We start from the raw sequence: 20795 nt of genomic DNA on the forward strand, positions 1-20795 counted from the left end.
GTGGGCAAATAGAGGCATCCAATAGAGAACTAAAGCGGATCCTAGAGAAGACTGTGGGAGCTTCAAGAAAGGACTGGTAAAAAAGGTTGGATGATTGATGAGCGAATATTTTATACGCTTTTTGGGGGTAATTTCATGTAGATTTTAGCATGTTTTAATTAGTTTTTAGTAGAATATTATTAGTTTTTAGGCAAAAATCATATTTCTGGACTTTACTATGAGTTTGTGTGTTTTTCTGTGATTTCAGGTATTTTCTGGCTGAAATTGAGGGAGCTGAGCAAAAATCTGAGTTAGGCTGAAAAAGGACTGCTGATGCTGTTGGATCCTGACCTCTCTGCACTCGGAATGGATTTTTTGGAGCTACAGGAGTCCAATTGATGCACTCTCAATTGGGTTGGAAAGTAGACATCCAGGGCTTTCCAGCAATATATAATAGTCCATACTTTGCGTGAAGATAGACAATGTAAACTGGCATTCAACGCCAGTTCCATGTTGTAGTCTGGCGTCCAGCGCCAGAAACAGGTTACAAGTTGGAGTTCAACGCCAGAAACATGTTACAACCTGGCGTTGAACACCCAAAACAGCCCAGGAACGTGAGAGGCTTAAGTCTCAGCCCCAGCACACACCAAGTGGGTCCCAGAATTATCTTAGTTTACTCATTTTCTGTAAACCTAGGTTACTAGTTTACTATTTAAACAACTTTTAGAGACTTATTTTGTACCTCATGACATTTTCAGATCTGAATTTTATACACTTTGACGGCATGAGTCTCTAAACTCCATTGTTGGGGGTGAGAAACTTTGCAGCGTCTCAATGAATTAATGCAATTGTTTCTATTTCATTCAAACGTGTGTGTGTTCCTATCTAAGATGTTCATTCGCACCTAATTGTGAAGGAGGTGATGATCCGTGACACTCATCACCTTCCTCAATCCATGAACGTGTGCCTGACAAATACCTCCGTTCTACATCAGATTGAATGAGCATCTCTTAGCTTCCTTAATCAGAATCTTCGTGGTATAAGCTAGAACTGATGGCGGCCACTCTTGAGGATCCGGAAAGTCTAAACCTTGTATGTGGTATTCCGAGTAGGATTCAAGGATTGAATGGCTGTGACGAGCTTCAAACTCGCGATTGCTGGGTGTGATGACAAACGCAAAAGGGTCAATGGATCCTATTCCAACATGATCGAGAACCAACAGCTGATTAGCCGTGCTGTGACAGAGCATCTGGACCATTTTCACTGAGAGGATGGGAAGTAGCCACTGACGATGGTGACACCCTACATACAGCTTGCCATGGATGGAACTTTACAAACAATTGAGTTGAATATTACATTGCAGAAATTCAGAGGACAAAGCATCTCCAAAACTCCAACATATTCTCCATTAATAAAGTAATAATTCCTTATTCCAAACACTTTTACTTCTTACAATTAAATTCAAATAACCTTATTGGCATCCTGACTAAGACTAATAAAATAAACATAGCTTGCTTCAAACCAATAATCTCCGTGGGATCGACCCTTACTCGCGTAAGGTATTACTTGGACGACCCAGTGCACTTGCTGGTTAGTTGTGCGGATTGCAAATTCGTGCACCAATGATGCTCTTTGGGCATATAGGACAGCCTTCAAAACACCAATAGGGATGACCCCATACCAGCTGGTGTATGGGAAGGCATGTCACCTGCCTCTTGAGCTTGAACACAAAGCCTTTTGGGCACTCAAGTTACTAAACTTTGATAGTAATGCTGTAGGGGAGAAAAGGATCTTGCAGCTGCAAGAATTAGAAGAGCTCAGATCTCAAGCATATGAAAATGCCAAAATCTACAAGGAAAAAGGTAAAAGATGGCATAATCAAAAGATAGCAAGAAGGGAGTTTGTAGAAGGTCAAAGGGTGCTACTATACAACTCAAGACTCAAATTTTTCACAGGGAAACTTAAGTCTCGATGGTCAGGGCCTTTTACCATCCTTAAGGTGTCCCCCTATGGTCATATAGAGCTCAAGGAGGACAAAACTCAGAGAACTTTCACTATAAATGGCCATAGACTCAAACATTACTTAGGAAACTCTTTGGAGGAGCAGAAAGTGAGCTACAAACTCGACTAAAGAGGGAGGAGTGTCAAGCTAATGACATTAAAGAAGCGCTGGTTGGAAGGCGACCCAACATTCATATCCTTTTAATTTATTGCTTTCTAGAAGTAGTTTTAGGAAGTTTAAATTTCAGTCTGATGCTTTTATTTTACTTTATAGATGATAGAGTAACTCAATTGTTTGATAGTTAGTGATTTTGCAAATTGTTTTCTTTTTTCTTGTTTTTCTTCTTCTGGAAATGCAAATTGATGAACACACTCATTGATGATAAGTGATTGGGCTGGGAACTAGCTAAAAAGCTAAGTTTTGTGTGGCCACTAACCTACTTAATCTAGGCTTACAACCATTTTGAATGAATTAATTTTGAGAGTAAGCCCATAGAGTAAGTTTGGTGTGGCCATCACCATATGATACCCACATAGCTAGCCCAACAAATTCTTAATATGAATGCATTAAGTAAATTGGCTAGGCACACGAGGTCATTTTAATGTGTTCAGAAGGAGTTAAAGAATGTGAAAGAAATGAATTTAATCCACTCTTATGAACACATTAAATACCCAATGATAAACCCAATTAATTAGATGCAAAGAAATTAAGTTTGGTGTCCCAAGGGACACTCATCAATTGCATTTCAATTATATGTTACGAAAGGAAATAGAAAGGGATTCTTTTAACTTACGGTGTTTCGGTTTCACTTTCAGGAGAGAGGATGGGGCCCATATGATTGATAGCTCATCAAGGAAGGAGTCAAAGTGTACTTGCACTTTGGGACTCAACACATGCAGAGAACCACAAGAAAAGAAGGGTTGGCGCCTCTTCCCATGCTAGGCGCCACTTCCCAAGTGGAAAAATATGAATTGCTTTTAATTCCCACCACCTACCCACCCTTCGCCCTACACCTCTCCCCCACTATAAATACTAAACACTCCCCACCACTCCTCACACTTCAAACCACGCAAAAAAAAGTCACACGCGAAAGAACCCTCTTCTTCCTTTTCCTTCTTTTTTTCTACTTGATTAGGGACAATCAAGTCCTAAGTTTGGTATTGTGGAGAAAATCTTTGCTCTGCTCTCTTTGTTTCTTGACCCTTTATCCAAGTTCTTCAACCCTTCACACATTTTCTTCTCTCACCCAAATGGCACCACCAAGATCCTTATCATCAAAGAAGAGAAAGATCAAGGAACTAACCTCAGGATCCTCTACCAGCGACAATGAATACAAGTTCCTCTCATCATTTAACCAAAACCAATTTTATGGTTGGGTGAGTGAGAGGCAAATCATTCCAGAAGTTGGTTTCCAACTTGGAAGGAATAAGCACCCAGAGATTAACCGAGAGATTGAAAGCAGAGGATGGGCACTCTTGTGTAACCCACCAAGGAAGGTAGTAGAGAGCTTGGTGAGGGAGTTCTACGCCAATGCAGTACCCTAACCTGGGCACCCTTATGGCTACCTAAGTTATGTTAGAGGAAAGGCAATTGATTACAACCCCTCTAACATAAATAGGATATTGATGGTGAAGCAAACAAGCTCCACCCAGAGCTATGAAGAGAGGATAAAGCAACAAGACCCAGGCTTTGATGAAATCCTCAATGAGATTTGTGTGCTGAATGTACAATGGATCAACATCAAAGATGGGAGATCCAACCAACTGAGGAGAAGAAACTTGAGCCCCCAAGCTAGAGGGTGGCTAGACTTTGTGAGGAGGTCTTTGATTCCCACATCCAACACTTCAGAGGTGACCAAGGAGAGGGTTGTGCTCATATACAGCATAATAAAGGGAGAAAATGTGGATGTTAGGAAAATGATTGCCAACAATATCAACAAAATACTGAAAAACACCAAAGATGACTCAAGGTTGGCCTTTCCCAGCATCTTCCAAAGGCTATGTGATGAAACGGGGGTTGAGAAGATAATTGATGAGGTTATAGTGGAGCAAGAAAAGCCCATAACTACCAAAAAATGGCTAAGGTGATAGCTGTTAGCCCACTTCAAAGGGCCAGGGAACATAGAGCTCATGCTCATGTACCCCAACAAGGGCAACCACAACAAGAGGAAGAAGCTGAGGAACAGCCACACTACCTGGCACTTCAACCACCACCACACTACCAATACCAACAATTCCCTGAAGGATTCAATTGGGAGCAATTGTAAAGAGATATACACCAAATGAAAGGAGATATCCACCACCTGAGGGAGGATGTCAACCAACTCAAATAGCAACAACAACAATGAGACCATATGAATGAGTACATACAACAACTCCAAAGAAATATGGAGCAATTGAAAGAACAGTAAGAATAGTTTGACTGGGGTGAAATGCAAGGTGCACTCAACAAAATAGTGGAGCAAAACAAATGGCATCAGAGAAACCTTGCTGAGTTTAGGCATCTTTATGATGATAGAACCATTTCAAAGAGGCAGTATGACATCAACACACAAGCCAAACTGAACCATTTGTGCAATGCAGTGGCTGCCATCAATCCTGGGTACCCAACATTCATGCAAGGAATGGAGGAGTTAAGTGCAAGGCAAGAGAAAATTCTAGCTAAGCATAAGGAAGACGAACGAAATTACATGAGGAGGCTTGAATTTTGGAAGCCTAAAGACACAAAGGCACACGAAGGATCCTCCAAGAAGGATGGTGATTACTCCTCCCCTTCCAAGAAGAAAGACAAGGGAAAAGGGCCAATGAACTAAAGCTGCTCAAAAGGTTGTTAAGTCCCATGGTTGACATTCTCATAATTCTGAAGCTTTGTTTGGTTTTCTTCAAGTTTAATTTCTGTTCAAATAATAAGTTGAAATGTTAGGATAGTTTAATTTTCATGCTTAGTTTGCTTATTCCCTGAAGTTCTTTTATGAGTCCTTTATATTTTCAAGAAAGAAAATGCAATGTTGTTAAGTTTCACACCCATCAAATGAAAGAATAGTTTGTTTCCATAATAGTCTATTATGAGTTGTGTAAAACAAAGAGTAAAAGAGATTAAGGCCAAGTAAGGATGTTTAAAACCAAGAGATAAAGGAACTAAGTGCAGGACCATGAATGAATTAAAAAGAAAATAAGTCATGATGAGTGACTAGACTTAGAGGAAGTGACAAGTAAAAGTTAAAGATGTCCCTTGAAAATCTATAGAGTCGAGAAGTAATGAGGAATAAAAAGGCCCAAGGCTCTGAGCATCAACTACTAGGATGGAAAGAAATACAAATAATTCAAAAGAGTTGGATGTCCTAGTAGATGCTTGTGGTGAAGATGTGTCAAGAAGAGATACATGGGCAAGTAAATTCTTGGGGGTGTTTCAACACCTAGCACCCTAAAACCAATTGGTTTGGGAGTGCTAATTGAAAGCCTAAGTTAAAAGGTCATCTTGAGACAAAACACTTAGAGTCGTGGTCAATTGAAAAGAAAAGAAAAAGAAGAAACTCTTGCTGCTTCTAGGTGACAATTAATAAAAAGGAGCACTTAAGACTAATACTTGAAAAATCCTCAAGGGTCTAGGAGTTTATTGTGGCATTAAAACAACAACACTCATGCATGTGTCAATACTTAGCCTTAGTCTTGGTAACGAATGCACTTATTCATGGTTGAAGTCTCAATTCATTCCAGAGCAACTCACATTGATTTGCTTGGGACAAGCAAAGCTTAAGTTTGGTGTTGTGATGACTGGCATCATTTACCCTTTTTACCTATGCAAAAGGACCATAAAAAGAGTAGATATTCATTGTTTCAATGCAATTTCATGAGCTAAATGTTAAGTATTGTGGTGCATTGCTTTGAAATAGGTTTGTGCTAAATTTCAGGTGAAAATTGCAACAAAAAGGGAAGAAAACAACAAAACAAAGATGAGCGTGTGAAACTGGCGTGCCACTTGGAGCAAATGCCAAAAAATACATGGGCGTGGCATGTGGTGGACGAAATTGTGATCCTCAAAGTTGGTCTCTTTGTATTTGTATGAAATCAAAAATACCCCAAAGAGATCATGGTGTGATAAATTGGGATCTTAATAATCCCTGGTGTGATCATAACTCCATTCAACTTAACCGGCAAGTGTACTGGGTCATCCAAGTAATACCTTACGTGAGTAAGGGTCGATCCCACAGAGATTGTTGGTATGAAGCAAGCTATGGTCACCTTGTAAATCTCAGTTAGGCAGATTAAATTTGTTTATGATGAGTTCAAAAATTAATAATAAAAAGAAAATAAAAGGGATAGAAATACTTATGTAAATCAATAGTGGAAATTTCAGATAGGCGTATGGAGATGCTGTGCTACTCTTGAATCTCTACTTTCTTATTACATTCATCCAATCCTTCTTACTCCTTTCCATGGCAAGCTGTACGTAGGGCATCACCGTTGTCAATGGCTACATCCCATCCTCTCAGTGAAAATGGTCCTATGCTCTGTCACAGCACGGCTAATCATCTGTCGGTTCTCAATCAGGTTGGAATAGAATCCCTTGATTCTTTTGCGTTTGTCATCACGCCCAGCCTTCAGGAGTTTGAAGCTCGTCACAGTCATTCAATCCCAGAATCCTACTCGGAATACCATAGACAAGGTTTAGACTTTCCGGATCCTCATGAATGCCGCCATCTATCTAGCTTATACCACGAAGATTCTGTTGGGGAATCTAAGAAATATGCGCCCGGCCTAGAGTAGAACGGAAGTGGTTGTCAATCACGCACGTTCATAGGTGAGAATGATAATGAGTGTCACGGATCATCACATTCATCAAGTTGAAGTGCAACGAATATCTTGGAATAAGAATAAAAGAGAATTGAATAGAAAGTAATAGTAATTGTATTGAAACTTGAGGTACAGCAGAGCTCCACACCCTTAATCTATGGTGTGTAGAAACTCCACCGTTGAAAATACATAAGTGAAAGGTTCAGGCATGGCCGAATGGCCAGCCCCCTGAATGATCAAGAGACCGAATGATCAAAGACTACAAAGTCAAAAGATTAAACTGTCAAAAGATATCTAATACAATAGTAGACTAGCTACTAGGGTTTACATGAGTAAGTAATTGATGTATAAATCCACTTCCGGGGCCCACTTGGTGTATGCTTGGGCTGAACTTGATCTATCCACAAGCTGAGGCTTTTCTTGGAGTTGAACTCCAAGTTATAACGTGTTTTGGGCGTTCAACTCCGGATCATGACGTGTTTCTGGCGTTTAACTCCAGACAGCAGTATGTACTTGGCGTTGAGCGCCACTTTACATCTTCAATTTTCGAATAAAGTATGGACTATTATATATTGCTGGAAAGCTCTGGATGTCTACTTTCCAACGCCGTTGAGAGCGCGTCATTTGAAGTTTTGTAGTTCCAGAAAATTCATTTCGAGTGAAGGGAGGTCAGATTCCAACAGCATCAGCAGTCCTTTTGTCAGCGTTTTTCAGAGTTTTGCTCAAGTCCCTCAATTTCAGCCAGAAATTACCTGAAATCACAGAAAAACACACAAACTCATAGTAAAGTCTAGAAATGTGAATTTAACATAAAAACTAATGAAAACATCCCTAAAAGTAGCTTGAACTTACTAAAACTACCTAAAAACAATGTCAAAAAGCGTATAAATTATCCGCTCATCACAACACCAAACTTAAATTGTTGCTTGTCCCCAAGCAACTGAAAATCAAATAGGATAAAAAGAAGAGAATATACTATAAATTCCAAAATATCAATGAATATTAATTCTAATTAGATGAGCGGGACTTGTAGCTTTTTGCTTCTGAACAGTTTTGGCATCTCACTTTTTCCTTTGAAGTTTAGAATGATTGGCTTCTCTAGGAACTTAGAATTTCGGATAGTGTTATTTACTTTCCTAGTTGAGCATGTTGATTCTTGAACACAGCTACTTATGAGTCTTGGCCGTGGCCCTAAGCATTTTGTTTTCCAGTATTACCACCGGATACACAAATGCCACAGACACATAACTGGGTGAACCTTTTCAGATTGTGACTCAGCTTTGCTAGAGTCCCCAGTTAGAGGTGTCCAGAGCTCTTAAGCACACTCTTTTTGCTTTGGATCACGACTTTAACCACTCAGTCTCAAGCTTTTCACTTGGACCTACATGCCACAAGCACATGGTTAGGGACAGCTTGATTTAGCCGCTTAGGCCTGGATTTTATTTCCTTGGGCCCTCCTATCCATTGATGCTCAAAGCCTTGGATCCTTTTTACCCTTGCCTTTTGGTTTTAAGGGCTATTGGCTTTTTCTGCTTGCTTTTTCTTTTTCTTTATTTTTTTTGCCATTTTTTTTCGCCCAAGCTTTTGCTTTTCACTACTTTTTCTTGCTTCAAGAATCAATTTCATGATTTTTCAGATTATCAATAACATTTCTCTTTGTTCATCATTCTTTCAAGAGCCAACAATTTTAACATTCATAAACAACAAGATCAAAAATATGCAATGTTCAAGCATTCATTCAGAAAACAAAAAGTATTGTCACCACATCAATATAATTAAATTAAATTCAAGGATAAATTCAAAATTCATGTACTTCTTGTTCTTTTGAATTAAAACATTTTTCATTTAAGAGAGGTGAAGGATTCATGGAATTATTCATAACTTTAAGACATAGTTACTAACTACTAATGATTATGAAGTAGAGACACAAAACATAGATAAACATATAATATAAAAACCGAAAACAGAAAGAAATAAAGAACAAGGAATGAATCCACCTTTAGTGGCGTCTTCTTCTTGAAGGACCAACAATGTCCTTAAGCTCTTCTATGTCCCTTCCTTGCCTTTGTTGCTCCTCCCTCATTTCTCTTTGGTCTTCTCTTATTTCATGGAGAATGATGGAGTGCTCATGATGTTCCACCCTTAATTGTTCAACATTGTGGCTCAAATCTTCTAAGGAAGTGTTGAGTTGTTCCCAATAGTTGTTGGGAGGAAAGTGCATCCCTTGAGGCATCTCAGGGATTTCTTGATGATGAGCTTCCTCATGCATCTCTTGAGAACCGTGAAGAGTCTCTCTTGCTTGCTCCATCCTCTTCTTGGTGATGAGCTTATCCTCTTCAATAGGAATGTCTCCTTCTATGATAACTCCAGCTGAGTAACATAGATGGCAAATAAGGTGAGGAAAAGCTAGCCTTGCCATGGTGGAGGGCTTGTCGGCTATTTTGTAGATTTCATTGGAGATGACCTCATGAACTTCTACTTCCTCTCCAATCATGATGCTATGAATCATGATGGCCCGATCCACAGTAACTTCAGATCGGTTGCTAGTAAGAATGATGGAGCATTGAATGAACTCCAACCATCCTCTAGGCACAAGCTTGAGGTCCAGTCTTCTTAGTTGAACTGGCTTGCCTTTGGAGTCTCTCTTCCATTGAGCTCCTTCCACACATATGTCCATTAAGACTTGGTCCAACCTTTGATTAAAGTTGACCCTTCTAGTGTAGGAGCGTTCATCTCCTTGCATCATGGGCAAGTGAAATGCCAACCTCACATTTTCCGGACTAAAATCTAAGTATTTCCCCCGAACCATTGTGAGATAATTCTTTGGATTCGGGTTCATACTTTGATCATGGTTCCTAGTGATCCATGCATTGGCATAGAACTCTTGAACCATTAAGATTCTGACTTGTTGCATGGGGTTGGTTAGGACTTCCCAACCTCTTCTTCGGATCTCATGTCGGATCTCCGGATATTCATTCTTCTTGAGCTTGAAAGGGACCTTAGGGATCACCTTCTTCTTTGCCACAACATCATAGAAGTGGTCTTGATGGCTCTTGGAGATGAATCTTTCCATCTCCCATGACTCGGAGGTGGAAGCTTTTGTCTTCTCTTTTCCTTTTCTAGAGGATTCTCCGGCCTTAGGTGCCATTGATGGTAGTGGAAAACAAAAAAGATTGTGCTTTGACCACACCAAACTTAAAATATTGCTCGTCCTCGAGCAAGAGAAGAAAGAAGAGAAGAAGAAGAAGAAGAGAATATGGTAGAGAGGGAGAGATGGAGGTTCGGCCAAGGTGAAGAAGAGGGGGTTGTGTTGTGTGAAAATGAAGTAGAATGGAAGGGAATATATAGGGAGAGGGGAGAGTGAAGTTTCGGCCATATAGGGTGGGAATGGGTGGGAAAATGTTTTTGAATTTTGGAGGTAGGTGGGGTTTATGGGGAAGAGTGGATGGATGTGAGTGGTGAATAGGGTGATTGGGGAGTGGGATTGAGGTGATTGGTGAAGGGTTTTTGGGAAGTGTGACATGGGGAATACTCATCACAAAATAGGATTAGGAGGTAAGGTGGGAATATAGTAGGTGGGGATCCTGTGGGGTCCACAGATCCTGAGGTGTCAAGGAATTCCATCCCTGCACTAAATAGGCATGTAAAATGCCTTTGCACACTATTCTGGCGTTTAAACGCCGAGTGGTGCACATTCTGGGCGTTCAACGCCCACATGTAACATGTTTCTGGCGTTGAACGCCAGTTTCATGCTTGTTGCTGGCGTTCAGCGCCAGCTTTTCCTTCTAGGCACATTCCTGGCATTCAGCACCAGAATGTGCTTGTTTCTGGCGTTCAGCGCCAGATTCATGCTCTGTTCTGGCGTTGAACGCCAGCCAGATGCATCTTACTGGCGTTGAACGCCAGCCTGTGCTTCCTCTAAGGTGCGAATTTTTTTCTGCTGTTTTTGCTTCTGTTTTTAATTTTTATGATTTTTTTTGTGACTCCACATGATCATGTACCTAATAAAACACAAAATAACAATAAAATAAAATAAAATAAAAATTAGATAAATAAAATTGGGTTGCCTCCCAACAAGTGCTTCTTTAATGTCAATAGCTTGACAGTGGCTCTCATGGAGCCACAAAGGTGATCAGGTCAATGTTGTATAGTCCCAACACCAAACTTAGAGTTTGGATATGGGATTTTAACACCAAACTTAGAGTTTGGTTGTGGCCTCACAACACCAAACTTAGAGTTTGACTGTGGGGGCTCTTCTTGACTCTGAACTGAGAGAAGCTCTTCATGCTTACTCTCTTTTGTCATAGAGGGATGGCCATGTGCCTTAAACACAAGGTAGTCCCCATTCAATTGAAGGACTCATTCACCTCTGTTGACATCTATCACAGCTCCTGCTGTGGCTAGGAAAGGTCTTCCAAGGATGATGCATTCATCCTCTTCCTTCCTAGTGTCTAAGATTATGAAATCAGCAGGGATGTAAAGGCCTTCAACCTTTACTAACACGTCCTCCACTATTCCATAAGCTTGTCTTAATGACTTGTCTGCCAATTGTAATGAAAACAAGGCAGGTTGTACCTCAATGATCCCCAGCTTCTCCATTACAGAGAGTGGCATAAGATTTATCCCTGACCCCAGATCACATAGAGCCTTTTCAAAGGTCATGGTGCCTATGGTACAAGGTATTAAGAACTTGCCAGGATCTTGTTTCTTTTGAGGTAGAGTTTGCTGAATCCAGGTATCTAGTTCACTAATGAGCAAGGGAGGTTCACTTTCCCAAGTCTCATTACCAAACAACTTGGCATTCAGCTTCATGATAGCTCCTAAATATTGAGCAACTTGCTCTCCAGTCACATCTTCATCCTCTTCAGAGGAAGAATAGTCTTCAGAGCTCATGAATGGCAGAAGGAGATTTAATGGAATCTCTATGGTCTCTATATGAGCCTCAGATTCCTTTGGATCCTTAATAGGCAACTCCTTCTTGCTTGAGGGACGTCCCAGGAGGTCATTCTCACTAGGATTTTCGTCCTCCTCCTCACTTGTGCATTCGGCCATATTGATTATATCAATGGCCTTGCACTCTCCTTTTGGATTCTCTTCTGTATTGCTTGGGAGAATACTGGGAGGAGTTTCAATAACTTTCTTACTCAGCTGGCCCACTTGTGCCTCCAGATTTCTAATGGAGGATCTTGTTTCACTCATGAAACTGAAAGTGGCTTTTGACAGATCAGAGACTAGATTGGCTAAATTAGAAGTGTTTTGTTCAGCATTCTCTGTCTGTTGCTGAGAAGATGATGGAAAAGGCTTGCTATTACTCAGCCTATTGCGTCCACCATTGTTAAAGCCTTGTTGAGGCTTTTGTTGATCCTTCCATGAGAAATTGGGATGATTTCTCCATGATGAGTTATAGGTATTTCCATAAGGTTCACCCATGTAGTTAACCTCTGCCATGGCAGAGTTCTCAGGATCATAAGCTTCTTCAGAAGCTGCCTCTTCAGTACTGTTGGATGCATTTTGCCATCCATTCAGACTTTGAGAGATCATGTTGACCTGTTGAGTCAACACTTTGTTCTGAGCCAATATGGCATTCAGAGCATCAATTTCAAGAACTCCTTTCTTCTGAGGTATCCCATTATTCACGGAATTCCTCTCAGAAGTGTACATGAATTGGTTGTTTGCAACCATATCAATGAGTTCTTGAGCCTCTTCAAGCGTTTTCTTTAGGTGAATAGATCCTCAAAGTTGGTCTCTTTGTATTTGTATGAAATCAAAAATACCCCAAAGAGATCATGGTGTGATAAATTGGGATCTTAATAATCCCTGGTGTGATCATAACTCCGTTCAACTTAACCAGCAAGTGTACTGGGTCATCCAAGTAATACCTTACGTGAGTAAGGGTCGATCCCACAGAGATTGTTGGTATGAAGCAAGCTATGGTCACCTTGTAAATCTCAGTTAGGCAGATTAAATTTGTTTATGATGAATTCGAAAATTAATAATAAAAAGAAAATAAAAGGGATAGAAATACTTATGTAAATCAATAGTGGAAATTTCAGATAGGCGTATGGAGATGCTGTGCTACTCTTGAATCTCTACTTTCTTATTACATTCATCCAATCCTTCTTACTCCTTTCCATGGCAAGCTGTACGTAGGGCATCACCGTTGTCAATGGCTACATCCCATCCTCTCAGTGAAAATGGTCCTATGCTCTGTCACAGTACGGCTAATCATCTGTCGGTTCTCAATCAGGTTGGAATAGAATCCCTTGATTCTTTTACGTTTGTCATCACGCCCAGCCTTCAGGAGTTTGAAGCTCGTCACAGTCATTCAATCCCAGAATCCTACTCGGAATACCATAGACAAGGTTTAGACTTTCTGGATCCTCATGAATGCCGCCATCTATCTAGCTTATACCACGAAGATTCTGTTGGGGAATCTAAGAAATATGCGCCCGGCCTAGAGTAGAACGGAAGTGGTTGTCAATCACGCGCGTTCATAGGTGAGAATGATGATGAGTGTCACGGATCATCACATTCATCAAGTTGAAGTGCAACGAATATCTTGGAATAAGAATGAAAGAGAATTGAATAGAAAGTAATAGTAATTGTATTGAAACTTGAGGTACAGCAGAGCTCCACACCCTTAATCTATGGTGTGTAGAAACTCCACCGTTGAAAATACATAAGTGAAAGGTTCAGGCATGGCCGAATGGCCAGCCCCCTGAATGATCAAGAGACCGAATGATCAAAGACTACAAAGTCAAAAGATTAAACTGTCAAAAGATGTCTAATACAATAGTAGACTAGCTACTAGGATTTACATGAGTAAGTAATTGATGTATAAATCCACTTCCGGGGCCCACTTGGTGTATGCTTGGGATGAGCTTGATCTATCCACGAGCTGAGGCTTTTCTTGGAGTTGAACTCCAAGTTATAACATGTTTTGGGCGTTCAACTCCGGGTTGTGACGTGTTTCTGGCGTTTAACTCCAGACAGCAGCATGTACTTGGCGTTGAGCGCCACTTTACGTCTTCAATTTCCGAATAAAGTATGGACTATTATATATTTCTGGAAAGATCTGGATGTCTAATTTCCAACGCCGTTGAGAGCGCGCCATTTGGAGTTCTGTAGCTCCAGAAAATCCATTTCGAGTGCAGGGAGGTCAGATTCCAACAGCATCAGCAGTCCTTTTGTCAGCCTTTTTCAGAGTTTTGCTCAAGTCCCTCAATTTCAGCCAGAAATTACCTGAAATCACAGAAAAACACACAAACTCATAGTAAAGTCCAGAAATGTGAATTTAACATAAAAACTAATGAAAACATCCCTAAAAGTAGCTTGAACTTACTAAAAACTACCTAAAAACAATGCCAAAAAGCGTATAAATTATCCGCTCATCAGCATGCCAGGCGCTTGGCTTGGCATGCTCGTACAAGTTTCCAGAGAGCAATGATGAAGGCCACAAAAGGGGCATGGCACGCCAAGCTGGGTGTGGCACGCCAGGACCATCAACCACTATGGGCGTGCCACTTGAAACATGGGGTGTGGCACGCCAGTTCAATAATCCTAAGGCCCAAACATATGGGCGTGCCACTTGGTGTCAAAGGCGTGGCACGCCAAGCTCTTATCATCACTTGAGTGTGCCACTTGAGGAGCCAGGCGTGGCACGCCAAGCTTGGAGAGGGGCATCAATACTTGGGCGTGCCACTTGAGCATCATGGCGTGGCACGCTAGTACAAAATTCCAGAGGCGAGATTGAAGGTCCAAACACATGGGCGTGCCACTTGGTACCGAAGGCATGGCACGCCAAGCCTTCATCCTCACTTGGGCGTGCCACTTGAAGGCCAAGGCGTGGCACGCCAACCCTCATTGATTATCTAGGCGTGCCACTTGGAAGTTGGGCGTGGCACGCCAGCTCCTAGAATGAAGAAGAACTATGGGCATGGCACGCTGGAACATGGGCGTGGCATGCTAACAATTTTCCAGAAAGGGAAATAAGAGGCCAACCATATGGGCGTGCCACTTGGTGTCGAAGGCGTGGCACGCCAGCCATCATCTCTCACTTGGGCGTGCCACTTGTATCTCAGGCGTGGCACGCCAGCATCAACCATCAACAAGAAAAGGACATGGGCGTGCCACTTGAGTTTTGGGCGTGGCATGCCAATGAAAGAATCAACAACATATAAAGGGTGTGGCACACCAGACCCTGGGCGTGCTACGCTAGTACAATTCTACAGAATGAAGAAGATGAAGACAAAGGCCTGGGCATGCCACTTGGGCTCGAAGGCGTGGCACGCCAGGCTACCCAAGGCTTAAAGAAAGGCCTGGGCGTGCCACTTGGGCTCGAAGGCGTGGCACGCCAGGGATATCATCACAAAGGGGCATGCCACTTGATAGCTGGGTGACGTTAGGATTTTTGCTAGTAAAGAATTTTATAAAGTCGTGTTGTAGATATAGTTTCTAAACCAACAAAAATCCCTTGGTGCAAACGTTTTGGTTGTAACAAGTAACAAACCCCTAAATAAATTGATAACCGAGTATTTAAACCTCGGGTCGTCTTCTCAAGGAATTGCAGGGAGGTATGTTCTTATTGTTGGTTATGAAAAAGTGTATTTGGGGTTGAGAGTGAGGAATGAATTATGGCAGATAATTTAAATGGCAATTAATGTAAAACAAACCCTTTGGTAAGGTATGAGAAATTGGAAGTCCAGACTTAGTTATTCTTATCAATAATAATGAAAGTTGAATCTTAATTCCACTTAGTTAATCTTTGCTACAGCAAAGGAAAGTCAAGGGACTAATTAATTTGACCTTCGAATCCTATTTATTTCCTAAGAAAAGGTTGGGATTATTGAAGTTCAGTTCAATTAGCAAAGATAACAGTTATCAATTATGTTGAGCTAAGATAACTCCTGAGTTACTGATTTCATAACCAAGACTAAAAAGGGAAAAGTAAATGAATTCTACTAGAATGAAAATATCTTCAGATTGGAAATAATCGATGGCATAAATAAAAGAAGGCAATATTAAACCGAAATATCTCAAGTAACATTAAATAAGAAAATCATAACATGAATGTAGCATAAGCCAAATAGGCAACATAACTAATACAAGCAAGCATTAATGGTATCTGAAAATAAGAGATAACTATCAAGCAAAAGAACATTGAACCTGGTAAAAAGATAATCCTTGAAGCAAATAGAATCCTAAATCTAAATCCTAATCCTAAAGAGAGAGAGAGGAGAGAACCTCTCTCAAAACTAAATCTAAATCATGGAAAGTGAATTATGAAAAGCTTGTTGAGTCTCTGCATGTTCCCTGACTTTAATCTGTGTTTCTGGGCCAAAAACTGGGTTGAAATGCAACCCAGAATCTCTGCCAGCAACTTTTGTAAATCTGCAGATCGCGCATGTCACGCGATCGCGTCATCCATGCGGACGCGTCATTCGTGTTTTTCCCTGCCACGCGTTCGCGTCGTCCACGCTTCCGCGTCACTTGTGCATTTCCAATCCGCGCGGTCGCGTGAGCCATGCGGCCGCGTCACTGCGAATTTCTTTCTTCCGCGCGGTCGCGTTGCTGACGCGTACGCGTCACTTCTCGCTGGTCATCTCCTCAATTTCTTGTGTTCCTTCCATTTTTGCAAGCTTCCTTCCCAATCTCTCACTCATTCATGCCCTATAAAGCCTGAAATACTTAACACATAGATCAAGGCATCAAATGGTAATAAGAGAGGATTAAGATTAGCTAAATTAAGACCAAAGAAGCATGTTTTCAATCATAGAACTAAACTAGGAAGGAATTGTAAAATCATGCAAATCATATGAATAAATGGGTGAAAAGCTTGATAAAACCACTCAATTAAATACAATATAAACCATAAAATAGTGGTTTATCACTGGGCGTGGCACGCTAAGCTTAAATTGGAGCTAGGCGTGGCACGCCATTGAAGCGCCAGTTACACGCCAGCCACTGGAGGTCACGTTTATTGAGTTTTCTTTCCTCCAATTGTAATTTTTCTTTTCTTTTTGTATTTTTTTATTTTCTAGTAATAGGAGTAGTATAAATAACCCCTGGAAGTACTGAAAAAGGGGTTGGCAATTAAAGTTGAGTAGTAGCTTTCGTTGAAAGCATAGTGAGATTCACTTTTCATCTTCTTCCATCTCTTATACTTTTTCTTGAGCTATGAGTAGCTAACTTCCCTCTCATTGAGGGAGGGAGCTCTGTTGTACTTGATGGATTAATGATAGTGAATTTCTTCTTCTCTTCATCTTCTCTTTGATTTGTTAGAAGGAATTTCGTTTTAATGCTAGTGTTCAATCATCTTAGGAAAGAGGTTGAATGCAAAATGGGTTTCATAGGAACCTTGGAAAAGGAAACATGAAACCATGCTTGAAATCCCTTCTCACACTTGAGTAGAATCTGAATTTTGGTAACTGGAAATGGTGACATATAATCTACCTATTACTTGGACCTATGATGATGTGTGGTATAATCAAAGACCAAGCATATCTCTCTTCATGAGCAATTAGACCAAAAAATCGGCTGATTATCAAAATTTGAGAGATTGAGTCACCAAATGATTGGGACTCAATCAATCATGATTCCCAAGAGGTCAATGAGTTGCATGATTGAAGATGAGATGAGCTAGATCTAATCCAAAGAGAACAATATCTCCCAATCTTAATGAATCCTCCTATTCTCATCTTCCACATTCTTTATAGCTTTCTTTATAATTCTGTTAATCCCTATTCCCATTTATAATTTAGTCATTTATGATTCTGCACTTTACATTCTTGTCATTTTCTCTTATGCACTTTATTTCTCTTCTTTACCTTTGAGCCATTTACTTTCTTGTTCATTTACAACTTCTGCAACCATACTCTATATTGCTCAGCTTAACTAATTCACCAATTGATTAACATTGCTCAAGTCTACCAATCTCTGTGGATACGATCCCACTCCTAATGGGTTATTACTTGACGATAATTTTGGTGCGCTTGCCAAAAAAATGGATTCATAATAAAAAGTTTGTGGGGTAGTGAAATCCGGTCATCAATACGACTATTATTATTATTATTATTATTATTATTATTATTATTATTATTATTATTATTATTATTATTATTATTATTATTATTATTATTATTATTATTATTGATGAGTTTGAAAAATTTTAAATTAATGTGATGATCAAATATTGTTAAAATTGTTAATTACAAAAATTATTAATTTAATTTATACATCAATTATTTGTTTAATAATTTTGTTAGTGTGCAGATTTTTGTTATTGGGCCAAAAGATACACAACCCTAATGTAATGAGAACATATTCAGCTTTTGTATAAAAATATTTCAAGCATTGGGGTTGAATCATTTTTTGTATTGCAAATATTAATTAGGCCATGAAAGATGTGAAGAGCCCAAAACAAATGCTTCCTTCGGATCCAACAATTTGTTGGTCCGAAATTGAAGAAAAAAAGAAAGGAAATAGAGCATGATGAGTTCAGTTACCTATTTTTCTTATGGAATGGAATTCAATGTTAATTCAATTGGTTTAATTACATGCATTGGTAACAAGAAAGAGAAAAATTAAATTGATTTGATTGCTTTTAATGCTTCACACGTTACTATGCATAGGGAAATGGAAGTGGGATTTAATTTGGTTTAATTCATTCATTGCTTCCAAATTTTTTTCTTTCTTCTCTCTCCTTTCTCTCTTCTTCGGTCATGTCAATATAAAAGAAGAAGGTGAAAGTTATTAGAGAAATCATGAGAGGAGTTAGGAAGAAGCAAAAGGCTAGGGTGATGGCCTTTGAGAAAAGAAGATCTACAATATGGCGTGACTGAGATTTTTGCCACTAAAGACAAGGTGTGAAGAAGAAGCTTCAAGATCTCCATGCCAAAAGTAGAAGCAATCTGTTTCGGTCAGAGAAGATACCTGAGGTGAAGCTCGTTTCCACTTTTGTTCATCCAAGACAAAAGATAGCTACTGTAGATACATGGAGGAAGAAGCAAAAATGGAACAGATGGAGCTGTTAAGGATCAAGAGTTCATCAAGAATCAGAATTCTTTCTTGGGAACAAAGTCAAAATGGAAGGCTCAGATTAATGAAACTTGATGAGAAGGTATGAGAGAGAGGTACATGCATGTTGATTTGATTTCGATTTTTCCTCTCTCTTCTCTCTGTCCGAACCGGCCTTTGGTATTGAAGAAGGAGATGGTGGCTTGGTTGAACCGGTTTCAACCTTGGAAGCTTCCCCTTCTATAATAAGGGTGAACGGCCAAGAGTTGAAGCAAGGGGAGTAAGCACAGAGTTCTCATAGCCACCCAAGCTAATAGAAGTTCTTCTTCTTCAATGTGTTATATTTTGTTTTCTTTTCTTTAGTTTTGTCTGTCTGAGTCTCATGGTGAAAAAGGCAAACAGTGTGAGGTTTGTAAGAAAAAGCCAACGAGAGGAAAAAGGCAGAGAGTGCAAAATTAAAAAAAAAGTCATAGATGTCTTAGAGGTCCTTTGTACATCTATATGTTGTGTATCATAATTCTGTGAGAATCCCCTTGCAAGTTGGGTTAGCACTTTGCAGTTGAAAGCTTGGTAGGTGATCAAGTCAAGTTCAGTTTGGGGGATAGATTTTGGACTTATCCCAGATAGGAATGGTAGTTCTTATGGAAGAATTGGTGTCTGTAATTAGTTTAATTATAGTGAAATTCCATCACTATTGTGATGGAGACTGGATGTAGGCTGCATTGCACTTAACAGCTAAATCAGGATACTTCTGCGTGTGATTCTCTCTTTCTCTTCTACTCCTTTTCTGTTTCTGTTTGTAGGAGACAAAATTAAAAAATATCTCCTAACCGGTTACAAGACAAAAAGAAAATGTCTTTTGACCAGCTATGAGACAAAAAGCAGAAATATCTCCTGGAGCTATTCTAAAAGGCAGAAAGTAATATTTAGAAAAAGAGGGCTAAGATTCAACCCCTTTCTCTTAGCCAATGATAACCATCAATTATTATCGTCATCGTCATCGTCATCGTCATCGTCATCGTCATCGTCATCGTCATCATCATCATCGTTACTGTTATTATTATTATTAACACTAATTATAGTTATTAATTAATATTAATATTTTTTTGCAGACTATTAAGAATTTGTTGTTCAACAAACTTGATCAACTAGAAACTTATAACGAGATAGCTACAGCGGTTTTAGCATTAATTGGGTTTCACGATCTGCAAGTAGGTGAAATGAGAGGACATTCTATATTGTTGAGTACTTTGGTAGAATGATGAAAGCCTGAAACGCGCACATTTCACCTTCTAGTCGGCGAAGTGACTGTAACACTAGAAGACGTGACACACATATACTTGGCTTTTCGATTAATGGGGAGCCCATCACAGGTAGAACGGATAGCAGTCACTAGTTCTTGGTGGAGAACTACTTAGCTTGTTTTGGTAGGTTGTCCGGTCCGGACGATCACGTATTGGGTAAGGTAAATCTTGCATGGGTTCGGTGATGCAGAGATATCGAACCGTTAGACACATAGGAGTCGATCAAGCAGTATGTCCGAGCTTACATCATCTACATGCTTGGAACGGTTGTATTTCCAGACAAGTTAACAAATTCTGTACACTTGAATGACCTTTTATAACATCTTGCTTTGGTCAAGAATGACCTCTTACGTAGATTTTGACGCTAAATATAATTTCAATTGAGTAAGAGACACTCGATGAATGATAATTTAGCCGTCGTTTTAACCAAAAATTCTTATTTATATGAGTTTTGGCGTAAATTGTATACCCTAAATTGTGAAATTTAAAATCTAAAGCCTCTTATGTAAACTCTAGCATACTAATTTTTTTCTTTCTTTCTATAAAAAATAACTCATTTATTTTATTAAAGGATACTTTTATTTTTGCGTTTTAAATAAATTTAAAACATTCACAAATCTTTTTTTACAACTTTTCAATTTTTTTATTTTTTAAAATTGGTTTGTACTTATCAAAAATAAAAAATCTAGTATAACCTTATAC

The sequence above is a fragment of the Arachis hypogaea genome, chromosome 10 (genome assembly GCF_003086295.3).
Source record: "Arachis hypogaea cultivar Tifrunner chromosome 10, arahy.Tifrunner.gnm2.J5K5, whole genome shotgun sequence".
In the NCBI taxonomy this organism is placed as follows: Eukaryota; Viridiplantae; Streptophyta; class Magnoliopsida; order Fabales; family Fabaceae; genus Arachis; species Arachis hypogaea.